This window comes from Spermophilus citellus (assembly GCF_964194105.1).
Source record: "Spermophilus citellus genome assembly, chromosome: 1".
Lineage (NCBI taxonomy): Eukaryota > Metazoa > Chordata > Mammalia > Rodentia > Sciuridae > Spermophilus > Spermophilus citellus.
The window spans coordinates 39,144,398-39,158,116 of NC_138182.1; the positions used below are offsets into that span (position 1 = coordinate 39,144,398).

Sequence of the window (13,719 nt, forward strand, 5' to 3'; positions counted from 1 at the left end):
CGACCCTTCGGCCTTCCTCGGGGAACTTCAGTCCAGAGCAGGCGAGGGGCGGGAAAACACGTGCCCAGGTAAAACATCTCCGCGGCCCAACTTCCCAGGCAGCAGCACCACCTGGGCAGTGCCCCGAGCCGGATCCGCCCTAGAGTGGGCGGGGAGCTGAGTTTCCGGGTCGCTTTTTGTCCCAGTTCCCTAGGGGTGGGAGTCCGGGCCCTCCTCTGCGATCTGCCGCGGGAAGGAGAGCCGAAGCCCGCCCCTCGCGCGTCCCGGGTTTCCCTAAGGAACAAAAGCGTGAGACCCGGCCGCAGCCACAAAGCTCTATCGCGACACAGGACTGGCCTTTGAAAACCGACGGACTTCTAGGGTGCCCCCAGCCCTGCGCTCCGAGAGCTTTAAGAGCCGGGAGCCGGGTCAGGGGGGCGGCAGGCGGCGGCGACGGCGCGCGAGCCGCACCGGGTCACGTGAGGCGGCCGGGACCACGTGACCCGCGCCCTCGTGCTCCGCCCCTTCGCCGCCGGTCGGCTTCGGTATTCTCTCCAGCTTCTGAGGCTGGCAGAGCTTCCGAGACCCCAGTGGCGTTCTGGGAGCTTGGGCCCGGCCGGCAAGGCGGCGACAGGCCTCGCAGGTAGAGGTGGGTGCGGGTCGAGCTCGCGAGGCCTCCTCCGACCCGGTCCTTTCCCCGCCTCCCTTCCCCGCAGCCGGGCCGGGTGTGCCCCGTTACTCCTGCCCTCTCCCACCTCCCTGCCTCTCCGGTTCCCGGGCTCGCGAGGCGCCGCGTTGCGAGCCGGCTCTGTGGCACTTCAGCTGTCGTTTCTTCCTGCCGAGAGGAGGCAGGGGTGGGAGAGGAGAGCGAAAGTTTTCTTTACTGCTCTCTGTTTGGAGCCGCACGGATGCGGGTATTTTTGTTTTGTTGTTTTTGCTCACAGCTGAAGTGTTGTCACCGCGCTAGCGCAGTTTTGCTGAGAGGGGACCTCCCTGCTGACTCTCCCCTTCTCCACTTGGTCCTTCCCCAGATATTCGCATCTCCTTCGCGCGCGAGGGTAGTGTTGTCACAAGCTGTAGTCTCGACTTTTTCCTGGCGACAAGGAATCCACAAAAGCGGGGGCGGGGCGACTTATTTCACTAGGGACATTTATCCTGGAGTATTGGGGTAAACTGAGGGAATGGAATTTATCTGTCCTGCGTCTGATAAAAGCTGCCTGCTTTATTTTAAGATGACCATAGAAGAACACTCTGTTCTCTTTACGATGTCTCACCAGCAAATAAGTAGGTGAGACAGCTGCAGAACTCATTGCAGCTGGGTACAGTCTTGTTACCATGCTTTCGTTTGCCCTGTTCGCCTCATTAGGATTAAAGTCTATAGAGGGCAAAAATTGAGTTCTGAAGCTGATGTGTTTTGTGAATTGTTAACATCTGAACCTCAAAGTTCCGAAGGCACGGACATAATGCCCGGAGGCATGGAAAAATTATTGAACCCTGAGGGCAGTTTGTAGTGTGCTTTAAACTTTAAAGAGTGGCTGTTGCACCGGGTGAATTTCACCCCTTTGAACTGTTTTCAGGGTTGAGTATGTAACCATATATTTAGATTCTATTAATACAGCAGTTCATCTGTGGCATGTCTTTCAGTGCATTGTGTGAATACCAGTCTGTGTTAGTACTTCTGGCTAGGTCCTTTTTCTTCTATCCTCTAGGCCATTTCTCTTGGAGAGGAAGTGTGTTAACCTTTAAGGAGTTTTCTGCAAGTGATTTTTATGTCTGTGATTCAGGTGATCAAGTTCTAGAAATTTAAAATAAGGAATAGCTATAAAAACCAAAGCTATCGATCTTGTATCTTTATTCATTTTAGAAACGGGGTTTCACTGGGTTGCTAGATTGGTCTCCAACCGGTAGGCCCGTGGGATTCTCTTCCCCTCACCTGCCCCAGCCTCTCAAGTGGCTGGGATTGCTGGGATTAAAGGTGTGTGCCACCAGTCCCGCTAAACTTGTAGTTAAAAAAAATTTCTTGTAAGGTTTTTAAAATTAGAAAATGCCTGTTGTATGTTCCAGCCAGAGCTTGGCCTTATCTTAATTTTCAGGAGCTCTACCATTGACCCAGTCCTTTTTTATTTTGCCACAAGGTCTCATTAAGCTGCCTAAACTGCCTCAAAGCTTGCAATCCTCCTGCTTTTTAGCCTTCAGAGTAGCAATGATTACAATTGTGTGCCATCATGCCTAGCTTTATTCTATGATTTTTTTTTAAATGTTGTATGTTTTGTATGTGTTGAGTAATGCATAAGAGGGATATGATGGGTATTGGTTGAATTTAACCTGAATAGACTTCCTAGAAGGGATCAGTTAGTAATTATCTGTCAATTATATATTTGACCCACAACATGAATTTGTTGTGGGTCAAATATAGAATTAAAAAAAATTAAGTTTTCAAGAACATTTAGTCCACAATACAGTCTTACTTTTTAAATTTTGCCAAGTAAGGGCTGGGGTTAGTTATAGCTCAGTGGTAGAGTGCTTGCCTCACCATGTGAGGCACTGGGTTCGATCCTTGGCACCACCTAACAAATAAATAAAGATATTGTGTCCATCTTAAAAAAAAAACACTTTAAAACAATAAATTTTGCAAGCAAATAATGGGAGAAAATTTAGAAAATACAAATAAATATAAAGAAGAATGTATATGGTCTATAATTATACTACCTAAAGATAAGTTAATATTTTAGAATATGAGTACTTTTTTTTTCTATACACATTTTTGGGTTGCAGAGTTCAGATGTTGAGCTTTCAGATTATAAGGGATTTGGTGATATCTAAATCCAGCTCATTCTTAAATCTAGGAGAGCCAGTAGCAAGAGTTTTGAAGCTGGGGGCTGAGGTGGTGAATCAGTGGTAGAGTGCTTGCCTAGTTCATGTGAGGCAGTGGGTTTGATCCTCAGCACCACATAAAAATAAAGTTATTATGTCCATCTACTGCTAAAAATAGTTTTAAAAAAGGAGTTTTGAAGCAATCCAAATCTATTTGATTCTTAAATTTTTTGATAGTTTGGATAGCAGGAGTTTAAATAGCTAGGGATGCTTGTATATGTGTGTTAGGTTCACTTTTAAAAAGGAGATCATATGAATAAAAAGATCATACCTTTTTATTCATGTGCATAATAAATTGTAAGTTATGAAAGGACTTCAGGAAGTGATGGATCTCATCCAGGAAACCACATACTCAGACCATTTCTAAAAGATGGTGTCTATCCTTCCCACAACCCCAGAAAAGAAGATTCCGTGGTTTTCCTGAAATTAGCATTCTACATGGTCAGCTTTTTGCTGGGATATTCTTTCTGAAGCTTAAAAAGTGAGTAGTTTTGGAAATAGACAGTCTGTACCTTCTCAAGTGCTTCAATCCTGAACTCAGTACGGTGGAGATATTCTGTGGTATTGTTTACAGCTGGAATATATTGTTTGCAAAGATGACTACTGCCTCCAACTCTTCTCATCACTGTGCTTGACTGCCTGCTCCTGCAGTCAGAAGATAGAGGCTGTTTTTGCTTCGTTTGTATTGAGGCCAGCCACCTGACTTGTTTTGACCAATAGAAGGTGGTGGAGGTTATACTGTGCCAGTTCTGGGAATAGTCCTTAAGAGGCATGGCAGCTCTAGCTTTCATTGCCTTAGAAGCCAGTCAGTGTTTATAGAAAAGCTTGGTCTAGACTAGCTGGAAAGAGAAAGACCACTAGAATGTGCCACATATGTGAACAAGGCTTGTTTTAGTTCTAGTTAAATTCCCACTGCCTGTGACCTAGTGAGTAACTCCAGCTTCATACACTCAAAATTCATTTTCAAGAGAAATGCTATTATTTTAAGCCACAGTTATGGAATGGCAAGTTACTCAGCAATAGATAATTGAAACAACAACATCTTTTACCATAAAACCCTTGCTATTAATCTGGATCACAGTACAAGTTAGTCCCAAGATGTGAAAAAAAAATTGTGGTCAACGTATGTAATAGTATATTTTGGTGATACATCTCTAAATCTTTATATCATGTAGCAATGTACTTGTGGATTAGTTAAATCAAAGACTGCCTATGCTCTACATGGTAACTGGTTGAATAAAATCATTTTCTTTTGTGTTACTGGTTATTGTATATGTGATTTTTGTTACTAATTTAAGTAAACACTTTATGATATGATTATCTGCAGGTGTTTTGAAGAAGTGACCTACTATTGTATATGTGCTGCCGAAGGGAGCACAGAATGACTCATTATTGAAACGATGGATGTGTGATGTTTCTCTTGGCAGTTTGCCATTTGATGAAGTTAGCACTGTTTGTAGTTAAATTTTTATAGTAAAGTTGTCAGATCTGTAGTGAACTTGTGTTTGAGAGATGATTCATTTTCAAAGTTTAAGAAGAGTGAATCTTAAGCAAAGTGTCATTTCTGGTGTGACTTTAAACAAAATGATAAGATTTTTCAGGAGCATTCTGTTACTGCTTTTAAATGAAAAAATTCTTCTGAGAAGTTATTCCAATTCTGGTTAGAACAACTTTTAAAGAACTCTTGGAGAAGAAAATCTCTACAGGACATGAGAGGGTACCTCAAGCCTGTGGTGGTGGTCTTCTGGGTTGTTCTTGCTTGGTGACTGCTTTAGACTTCTGCAAACATTTTTTTTTTCTTCAGGTTGCTCCTTTTCTTCCTTGCAACAGAAAGCCTTACTTCTTTCTTCAGAGGGAAAAATAATTGACCTCTGAAGAGAATGCTCCCAGATGCAAATCACAACTGCACTAAGATACCATCTCAAACTCTGGAGTGACTGTAATGTAAATAGACAATGATAAGGGTTGGTGAGGGTATGGGAAAATTGGAACCCTCATGTAAAAACCCGTGTTACTGGTGGGTATGTAAAGAGAGAGAAAGCACATGATCATGTGAATGAATATGTCTCCAACATTTGGCTCTGCAGCCTTTAAAGTTTTTCATCCATTTCCATCCTTTCCTCTTCCTCTTCTGTTGGATTGGAAGACTTTCTGCAGCTTTTATCACATCTCTGCTGCTTTCTCAAGAACCTTACATACTTGTTTTATCTTCTTTTATTGTGCCTTTTTTTTTTCTCTCTACTAAGGATTGGACACAGGGGTACTCTGCTGCTCTGCTATATCCCTAACCCTCTCCCCTTTTTTGTGCTGGGGATTGAACTCGGGGCCTTGCACATGCTAGGCAAGCACTCGACCACTGAGCCACACCTTCCCAGCCCTTTTTAATTTTTATTTTGAGACAGGGTCTCACTAAGTTGCCCAGGTTGGCTTCAGCCATGCACTTTTCTTGCCTCAGCCTCCCTAGTTGCAGGGGTTATGGGTGTGTACCACCACACTTGGCTTCTTTTATCTTTGGTGTTTCTACTGGCTCCTTTCTAGGTATTGAACATGTTTAAAATAAGATTACCAAAAAAATGTCTCTCGGGGCTGGGAATGTGGCTCAGGTGGTAGCGCGATCGTCTGGCATGCGTGCGGCCTGGGTTCGATCCTCAGCACCACATACCAACAAAGATGTTGTGTCCGCCGAGAACTAAAAAATAAATATTAAAAAATATTAAAAATTCTCTCTCTCTCCTCTCTCACTCTCTCTTTAAAAAAAAAAATGTCTCTCAGCTCCATCTTATTTCCACAGCTACCACCTTGGTTCTCTAGTTTCTTTGACAGTCATATTTCTGGAACATGTTTATGCTCATTGCTTTCCTTTTTTTTTTTTTTTTTTTTTTTTTTTTAGCTTTCACTGCTCAACCTGCTGCAATCTGGCTGCTTCTACCCACAGCCTTACAGATTCTACTCATTGGGGTCATCAGGAATTCTTGTTAGAGCTGTAAACATTCTCAGCTCTTACTTTGGTCTCTCAGGAGCACGGGTGCTGGCATACCTCCTGCTTGTGATGCTCAGTTTGTAGTTCATGACACTGAACTCTGCTGGTTTTCTTCCTTCTTTGTTCCTCCTTTGTCTCTACTGTGGGGTTCACCCTGTCCCTTTCCTGTTAGAGTTTCATCACTTTTTGCCCATGATTGTCCCTGCTTCTTACTCCACATACTTTTCCCTGGGTGAATTCATCCCACTAGTCCCCAAAATTTAAAATGTCCAGAATCGAGCTCCTTATTCCTTGGAACCTACTGTAGTCTCCATTAAGTGAGCGGTATGAGGTGCACTCTCATACTCAGGCCAAGCATCCAGGCTTTTCCTCTCACCCAGTGCCTGCTTCCCATTTAGTCACAGAATTCTTTGAGTCTCCCTCCTGTTGGGTGTTCTTCCTTTCCCTGGCGTACCTTCCATCCTTTATTTCCTGGCTTAACATAGCCATTTAGACTCCCTTGGAGCCCTCTTCCTCACCCCCTTTAGTCTCCAAGTTCAGACAAAGTAATCTTTACAGACCTGCATCTGATCATGCTCTGCTTAGACTCTTCAGGGATTACATGTGGCTACTAGGATAAAGCCTGAGTTGCTTGCCTTCAGCCATGCTCACTTTCATCAGACCTTGACCTGGCATATATGCTCATTTTAGAGGTGTCACCTCTCTCCAAGAGGTTGAAGCACATTTTCCATTTCTCAGGCTCCTGAAGCCTCTGAAGCCCCACATCCCACCATCAGAGCAGTGGCATTCTGTCATGAGCGTCTCTTCTGTGTCTAGATGTTCCCACCGCATGTAAACTCTGCTGAGGGCAACCTCTGGGGTTAGCTCTGCCTTGTTTACCTAATGACATTCAGTAAACATTTATTGAATGAATCGAGTATGGTTCTGCCTGTCCATTGCTGGACTTTGAGTTTGGCTTTCATTTATTGCAGGGTACAATTGGGTACTTTTCATTTGGCTGGAGACTAGTGGACAAAATTACTTTCAGAACACTCCCATAGGAAAGCTTCATGAAACCATAAATAAGTTTGAACTCAACTCCTCCATCCCAGCCTTGAACTTATTAGAAAAAATAAAATGAATACTGTGTTCTGTCCATTTTCCATTTCTTTAACCTTTTAACATCTATTTTTATGTGGTTTATCTTGTTATGCATGTATGTTTGCAACAAAGAACAAAGCCATAGAAAAGCATTATCATTGAGATTTCTTTCCTGGTTTTCATTTGAAAATAAAACTATCCTGTAAAGGTAGTACTTTTATAGGACCACAGCTTCACAACCCTGGATGTGTTATTCTTTATGGTGTTGATATTGTGGCTACTTGGGTTGCTTGTTATTCCAACCTGAACACATGATTTCAGTAGAATTATTTCTTCACTTACAATGAGCTGTCAGATTCCCGTGTCCTAGAATTGCTGAATACTGGACAATGAGGTAAAAGCAATTCCTTGCATGCTAGGACTGAAGAAATGCTTCTACAGGCCATTACTGCAAGTTGTACTTCAAGTCAAATAATTTATTGTCTGTTGGGAATTGACAGCTATAGATACTTTTGTTTTCCTCTTAAATAAGAGTATTGATTTTGAACCCAACTAATGAGGCAAAGGGTAATCACAATCAGTGTTGGGAAATTCTAAGACAGCAGTCATGTTGTGTTTTAATGGAGGTAGGAGGAGGGTGACTTTTAGTCATCTGTACTTTGATTCTTGGTATCTAGGATGATTGTTTCAGCTGCATCCTTATGAATGATGACAAACTGGAGTTTGGAGAAGGCTACATTCTCAGGTTTACTCTTGAGGAATTTGTTGAGATTCCAGACATTCCTTCCCTTTTATTCTTCTCAGATATGAGCCTGCAGAAGAGAGAAGTGGAGGGCAGCTGTTCTAGCAGCTGAGGCAGTAATTATTGTCTCAGCCTATCTTTGAAACTTTACATCTTGTTCGAAGTCCTCAAACCATGCAATGGGTATGATAGTTTTAAAGTTGTGTTTTAAAATGTTCAAGATTGATTCAATCTCAGAGTCTAATCTGAACCTGGGAATAATATTTGGTGTCCAAATCAGACGTGTAGCATCTGCTCATTCTCACAAGGCCCATCAGAACAGGTTGAAAGAAACTGGTGTGAGTAGCATCAGACTCTTCTTTAACTCCAGAGGCTTTTTGCATTGCTTTTGCTAAAGTTAGACGGATGACATTAAGTTGTAAGATTGTACACAAAATGTTTTCTCCAAACCCTAGAACTCTTTTATTTGAAAGTGTTCCTGGAGGGCTGGGGTTGTGGCTCAGTGGTAGAGCGCTCGCCTGGCATGTGTGAGGCCCTGTGTTCGATCCTCAGCACCATATAAAGATAAGAAAAGGTATTGAGTCCATCTACAACTAAAAATTATTAAAAAAAAAAGAAGTGTCCCTGGAGTTGAAATAGACTGTGCTCAGAAATGGAGAAAAAGATGGTCACATCCTTAAATCTTTTATGCTCAAATGAGAACTCCAGTTGGTCAAAAAGGAAGAATGCTCTGAGGAATACTTTTTCTTATAAGAAACCAGATGCCTTTTTTTTGGTAGTGGGTGTTGAACTCGGGGGCACTCAGCCACTGAGCCACATCTCCAGCCCTATTTTGTATTTTATTTAGAGACAGAGTCTCACTGAGTTGCTTAGCGCCTCGCTTTTTCTGCAGCTGGCTTTGAAATCTCAATCCTCCTGTTTTAGCCTCCCAAGCCGCTGGGATTATAGGTGTGCACCACTGTGCCTGATGCTTTTAAGTGAGGAAGTGCTTTACATTTTATCATCTGCTAGAATACTGAGAATTTTATTTTTAGAATTTTGTAAAACAGTTTTCTGGGATATATAATTTTCATATAATTGTCACTATTTTGCATGTATTTTTTCCATTTAATACATTAATATGTGTCACATGTACTGTTTACTTATGATACATATTAATGTATTAAATGGAAAATGTTGAATCCCATTGTTTGCCTAATAATCCAGTAGTGTTTGTATTCTAGGTTTCCACTCGCTTAGAATCTGACTTTCTGTTAGCTCCTCAGAGATCAAGATTGTTATCTTTTTTTTTTTGATGACCCCAGCATTCTTGGTATCTAGGGTGATTGCAGGAGAATTAGTAATATGTGCTATTATTTTATTCACATTATCATATGGTAGTGCTTTTTTTTTTGGTGTGGCACTTTAGACTTCATCAGTAACTGATTAACTATAAATTTTTATTGTCAGGCGCTTAACAACTTAAATTGATAACTAATTACCCATTCAATTTAGGAAGACAAACTTCTGTTAGGAATTTTCATTGTACATGTAAGTAATTAAAACATTTTGTAATTAAAAAAAAGAAATAATTTTGCATATTTGACCTTGCTTTTTTAAAATAGTCTAGACCTGACTCTAAGCTGGTATGCTGAAGAGCATTTCGGCCATTTAAAATGGATTGGGCTTCTGGGGCTGTAACTTGGTGCCAGAGCACTTGCCTAGCATGTGTGAGACACTGGGTTTAATCCTCAGCCCCACATAAATAAATAAAATAAAGGCCTGATGTTCCACTATATAAATTTTAAAAAAAGTTAAAAAAAAAAATAAAACAGGGGCTGAGGTTGTGGCTCAGTGACAGAGCGTTTGCCTTGCGTTTGTGAGGCTCTGGGTTCGCTCCTCAGCACCACATAAAAATAAATAAACAAAGTAAAGATACTGTGCCCATGTATAACTAAAAAAAATTTAAAAAAAAGAATAAGATGGATTGGTCCACATTCAGAGTCTTAGTGTTTCCCCAAGAATCAGTTTTATAGAGAATGATGTAAACTCATATCATGTTCTACAGATGACATCTGAAGAGGAATCAGAATCTTGGTGCTAACCAGTTCTGAAGAGTTGCTTACTTGATTCTCACCTGTTTTCCTTAGAAATCGTTTAGGTCAGCAGAAGACAGGTCCAGAGGTTAAAAAGTCTTGTTCATCAGCCTTCTTGTATCAAACATTTTGGATAGAATGGGGGAGGGGATTTGAGATCTGTGTGAAAGTCACATGCTTAGAGAGCATCCCTAATATTTATTTTATATATATACATTTATATATATATTTATATTTATATATATATAAATAAAATCTTTAAGTGTTTATCTTTTAGTTGTAGTTGGACACAATACTTAATTTATTTTTATGTGGTGCTGAGGATCGAACCCAGGGCCTCGAACTTGCTGAGCCACAACCCCAGCCTCCTAATATTAATATTGAGACCATATTTCATCAGAAAGTTTTCCTGTTATATTTATCTCTATTGCCTGTTTCTTAAACTCTGTAAACATATTCAAATATATATATTTGCTAGGTCAGTAAAATAAAATACTTCCCCATTCTCCCTTAATTACTTGATTCCTAGGGGAAAGTTGCCCTTACAGGTATCAAAAGATTGGTTGCTATTCTACTCCTTCAGCCCTCCAGTTCTAAATGTAGATTTCTAAAATTGGAAGTTCTCTGTCCTCCTGGCTGAATTTGCTTTTTAGAGTATAAAATAAAATAACCTTTCTTACCATCACAAATTCTATGAGGGACAGCACAATAGATAGGAAAAGCCACCCCTGGGAGTGGGATATTGATCTTTAGTGCTAATGGACTTAGAGCAAATCTGGGAGGAAGGGGACGCAGGATGTATTTTCCAGTGCCAAAGAAAATGTGGAGATCCATGTGGGTAGAGGGTGTTAAACTCTCCTACCTCTGCTTGTTTCTTTTTTTCTTCTCTGTTTTACCTCCATGCAATTTTAAAAAAAATCACTGATTCACCTACTAACTATGCACAAGTGACAATTAAGGACCGAACATGTTATTTTTGAGAAAGTATTTCCTAGATTAAATATAGAAAAGACTAGCAAAAATAATTCTTAGTACATCAGAAGTAACTCTTTAATAATGATTTACATGCTAATTATAGCTCATCATTTTTCTGATTATCAAGCCCTGGGAAGACCTGTCATCTTGTAGTTCACTGGGTCTCGTTTGAATTGATGTATGTGCTGGAAAATTCTAAGAAGCTTTATTTAGAGTCAGAAGGAAGTACTGTTGGAGAAGTTTAGCTATTGGGAGGTCAGGGCTGATGTTCCCTATAAGAATTATAGGGATGAGAGTGCATCCTGACTGTGCACACTTTCTGTGATACGACCTTGGCCAGTTATTTCACTTCTGGGCCACAGTTTCCACATACTTACTCCATAAGAATGAATTATTGTCTCCTTACAAGATTTTTGTGAAGATTGAATGAAATAACGTGTGTGAAGCAATCTAACTGCAGAAAGGCAGATTGTTGACAATGGTTACTTTCTTCCTGCTCTTCATTTGCTTTGCCTGTTTGTGTTGCTGGGAGAAATTACTTGCTTGGACAACATTTTTGCCCTTGTTCTTGTGCATTTAAGAAACTGTCCAGAGCTGCTTCGTTACATCTTGAATATGAAATTACAGATTTTTAGATGTAGCAGAAATTTTTGGGAAATTAAGGCTTAAAAAATTTAAGTACATGTTACACTGACTAGTTAAAAGTAAATATGACCTGTGTACCTACATCATGTACAATCAGATGAATGAGAAGTTATACTCCATTTATGTCTTATGTGTCAAAATGCATATTCTATTGTCATGTATAACTAATTAGAACAAATATTTTAAAAAGTAAATGTGAACTAAAAATCAGGCCTCTGTGCTTGATCCCTTCTCCTATACCAAGGCCTTGGTGATGCTTTTTTTTTTTTTCAACAATGTAACTCTTTTGGGGAGGTTTGGGAGATTGAATTTAGGGCCACTGAGCCACATCCCCAGCCCTGTTTTGTATTTATTTAGAGTCAGAGTCTCACAGAGTTGCTTAGCACCTCACTTTTGCTGAGACTGGCTTTGAACTCACAATCCTCCTTCCTTAGCCTCCTGAGCTACTGGGATTACAGTCATGTACCACCATGCCTGGCCAACAATGTAACTTTTTTTGTTTTTACTATTTTTTTTTTAGATGTTGATGAATCTTTATTTTATTAATTTATTTATAGGTGCTGAGATTCGAACCTAGTGCCTCACACATGCTAGGCAGGTGTCTACCAGTGTGTTACAACCCCAGCCTGGTGATGCTTTTTTTCTTTAGGATAAGTGTGCACACGTAAGATATATGAGCTGGGTTTTATATTGGCTCTTAAATTACTTTGGAGAAACACCTTGTAAAATAAAACTTCAAGTAATTAGTTATGGGTAAATTCAACTCATATAATAAACGGTCATTATGAAGGTTAGCTTCAACTTGCAGATTACCAAACCCTTAGGGCAGAATTCCATCTGATTAATGGTTTCAAAATAACTGTACCATTGTCAGGAAGTTATAGTTTTGAATGGTATCCCTTTGGTTGTAATTTAAAAAGTGGTGTGAGTCTTATATTTTTGGTTAATTCTATATCATGTAAAATTTTAAATGTTGAAGGCTAATTTAATATGGTTCATAGTCTAATATACATCTGGGTATTCTTGAAATTTATCTGTTGCTGATAGGTTTTTTATATTGTTTGTGACTCTCCATTTGTTTTGTAAGAGACACAAGGCAAGCCATTTGAGAGAGATCTTTTTCTTTTAATTTTAAAAGCTTTTAATATAATTAAAATTATATTATATCAAGGGTAAAATAGCCATTAGACTTTGATACAGCAATTCAATTTGGGGGAATTTTAGAAATTTATGTATAAAATAGGACATTTAGACAATAAATATGCAAACAATAATTATAGTATTGTTCCAGAAAAAGACTGGAAGTGACTCAAAGACCTCTCAGTAGGAAACAAGTTGTTAAATTGTATACTAGAATTGTATAGTACCATTGAAAGAAATGAAGTAATTCTACACATGGTAATTTGGAATGATTTCCATGATGTGCTGTTAAGTAAGGGGGGAAACTTCCTTTTGTTTTTGTTTCTAAAGTACACACAGGCTGGGGGGGGGGCAGGGGTTGTGGCTCAGTGGTAGAGTGCATAAAGATCTATCAACAACTAAAAATATACATATACAAAAAATTACTTACATATATATAATGCTTGAGTGAGTATGCACTATCCTTGGAAGGAATTGTAAACAATTGGTGACAATGGTTGCTTCTGAGGAGAGGTCAGAGAATATTGGTAAGAAGAGTTACTTTCCTATACTTTTGTACCATCTGAAGCAAAATTTTATTTTTTTACTATGTTTATGTATTTTTATTTTCCCCAAATCCTTTGCCTGTCCTTATTAACAAACAGCATGCATGTGTGCAGGCACATGTATACATAGCCATGCATGCACACTTGAAAGAATAGTCAGATATTATTTGATGAGTCTGCTGTGTAGTGATAGTGGGTATTTAACCCTCTCTGAACATGTGGTATGATGCTTGGGGCTGATAAACACCTGATCCTCATCATCCAAGTGCTAATGGGAAAAATCTCTGTGGCTGGTGGGAAATGAGGCATTGGTTAAGTATGCTTGAGCTCCCAAGCACTCTACATGTGCTGAGGGAGGTGCTGGAGCCATAAAGAACTTGATCTTGAGCCTGCCTCTCTTGGCTGCTGTTAGAGTTCTAAGAGGGTGAGTAGGGGGCTGGGGATATAGCTCAGTTGGTAGAGTGCTTGCCTCACCTGCACAAGGCCCTGGGTTCAATTCCCAGCACCACACACACAAGGGTGAGTGGGAAGGAACCTCAAGAGTATTGCCCTCATTAGGAAACTCTGGTTTTTCTTCCATTTCAGTTTCTAGAGGTAAGAGTCAAAATGGAAGTTCACTTGCATGATAGGATCTTGTACAGCTTTTGGAATTTCTAGAAATTCCCTTTAGGCTCACAAGGATTC

General features: G+C 40.1%; 1 protein-coding gene across 5 annotated transcripts in view; it reads left to right on the plus strand.

Annotated features, from left to right (window-relative positions):
- Positions 1-282: 282 nt before the first annotated feature.
- Positions 283-13,719, plus strand: part of RCBTB1 (RCC1 and BTB domain containing protein 1) — a 41,540-nt gene continuing 28,103 nt past the window's right edge. For 2 of the 5 annotated variants that reach the window (XM_081306529.1, XM_081306527.1), the window contains exon 1: positions 283-628. The gene's annotated coding sequence lies outside the window, so the exon portion shown is untranslated. The remainder of the gene's footprint in view (positions 629-13,719) is intronic. The other 3 variants (XM_081306528.1, XM_081306526.1, XM_081306530.1) reach the window with 2 other exon arrangements.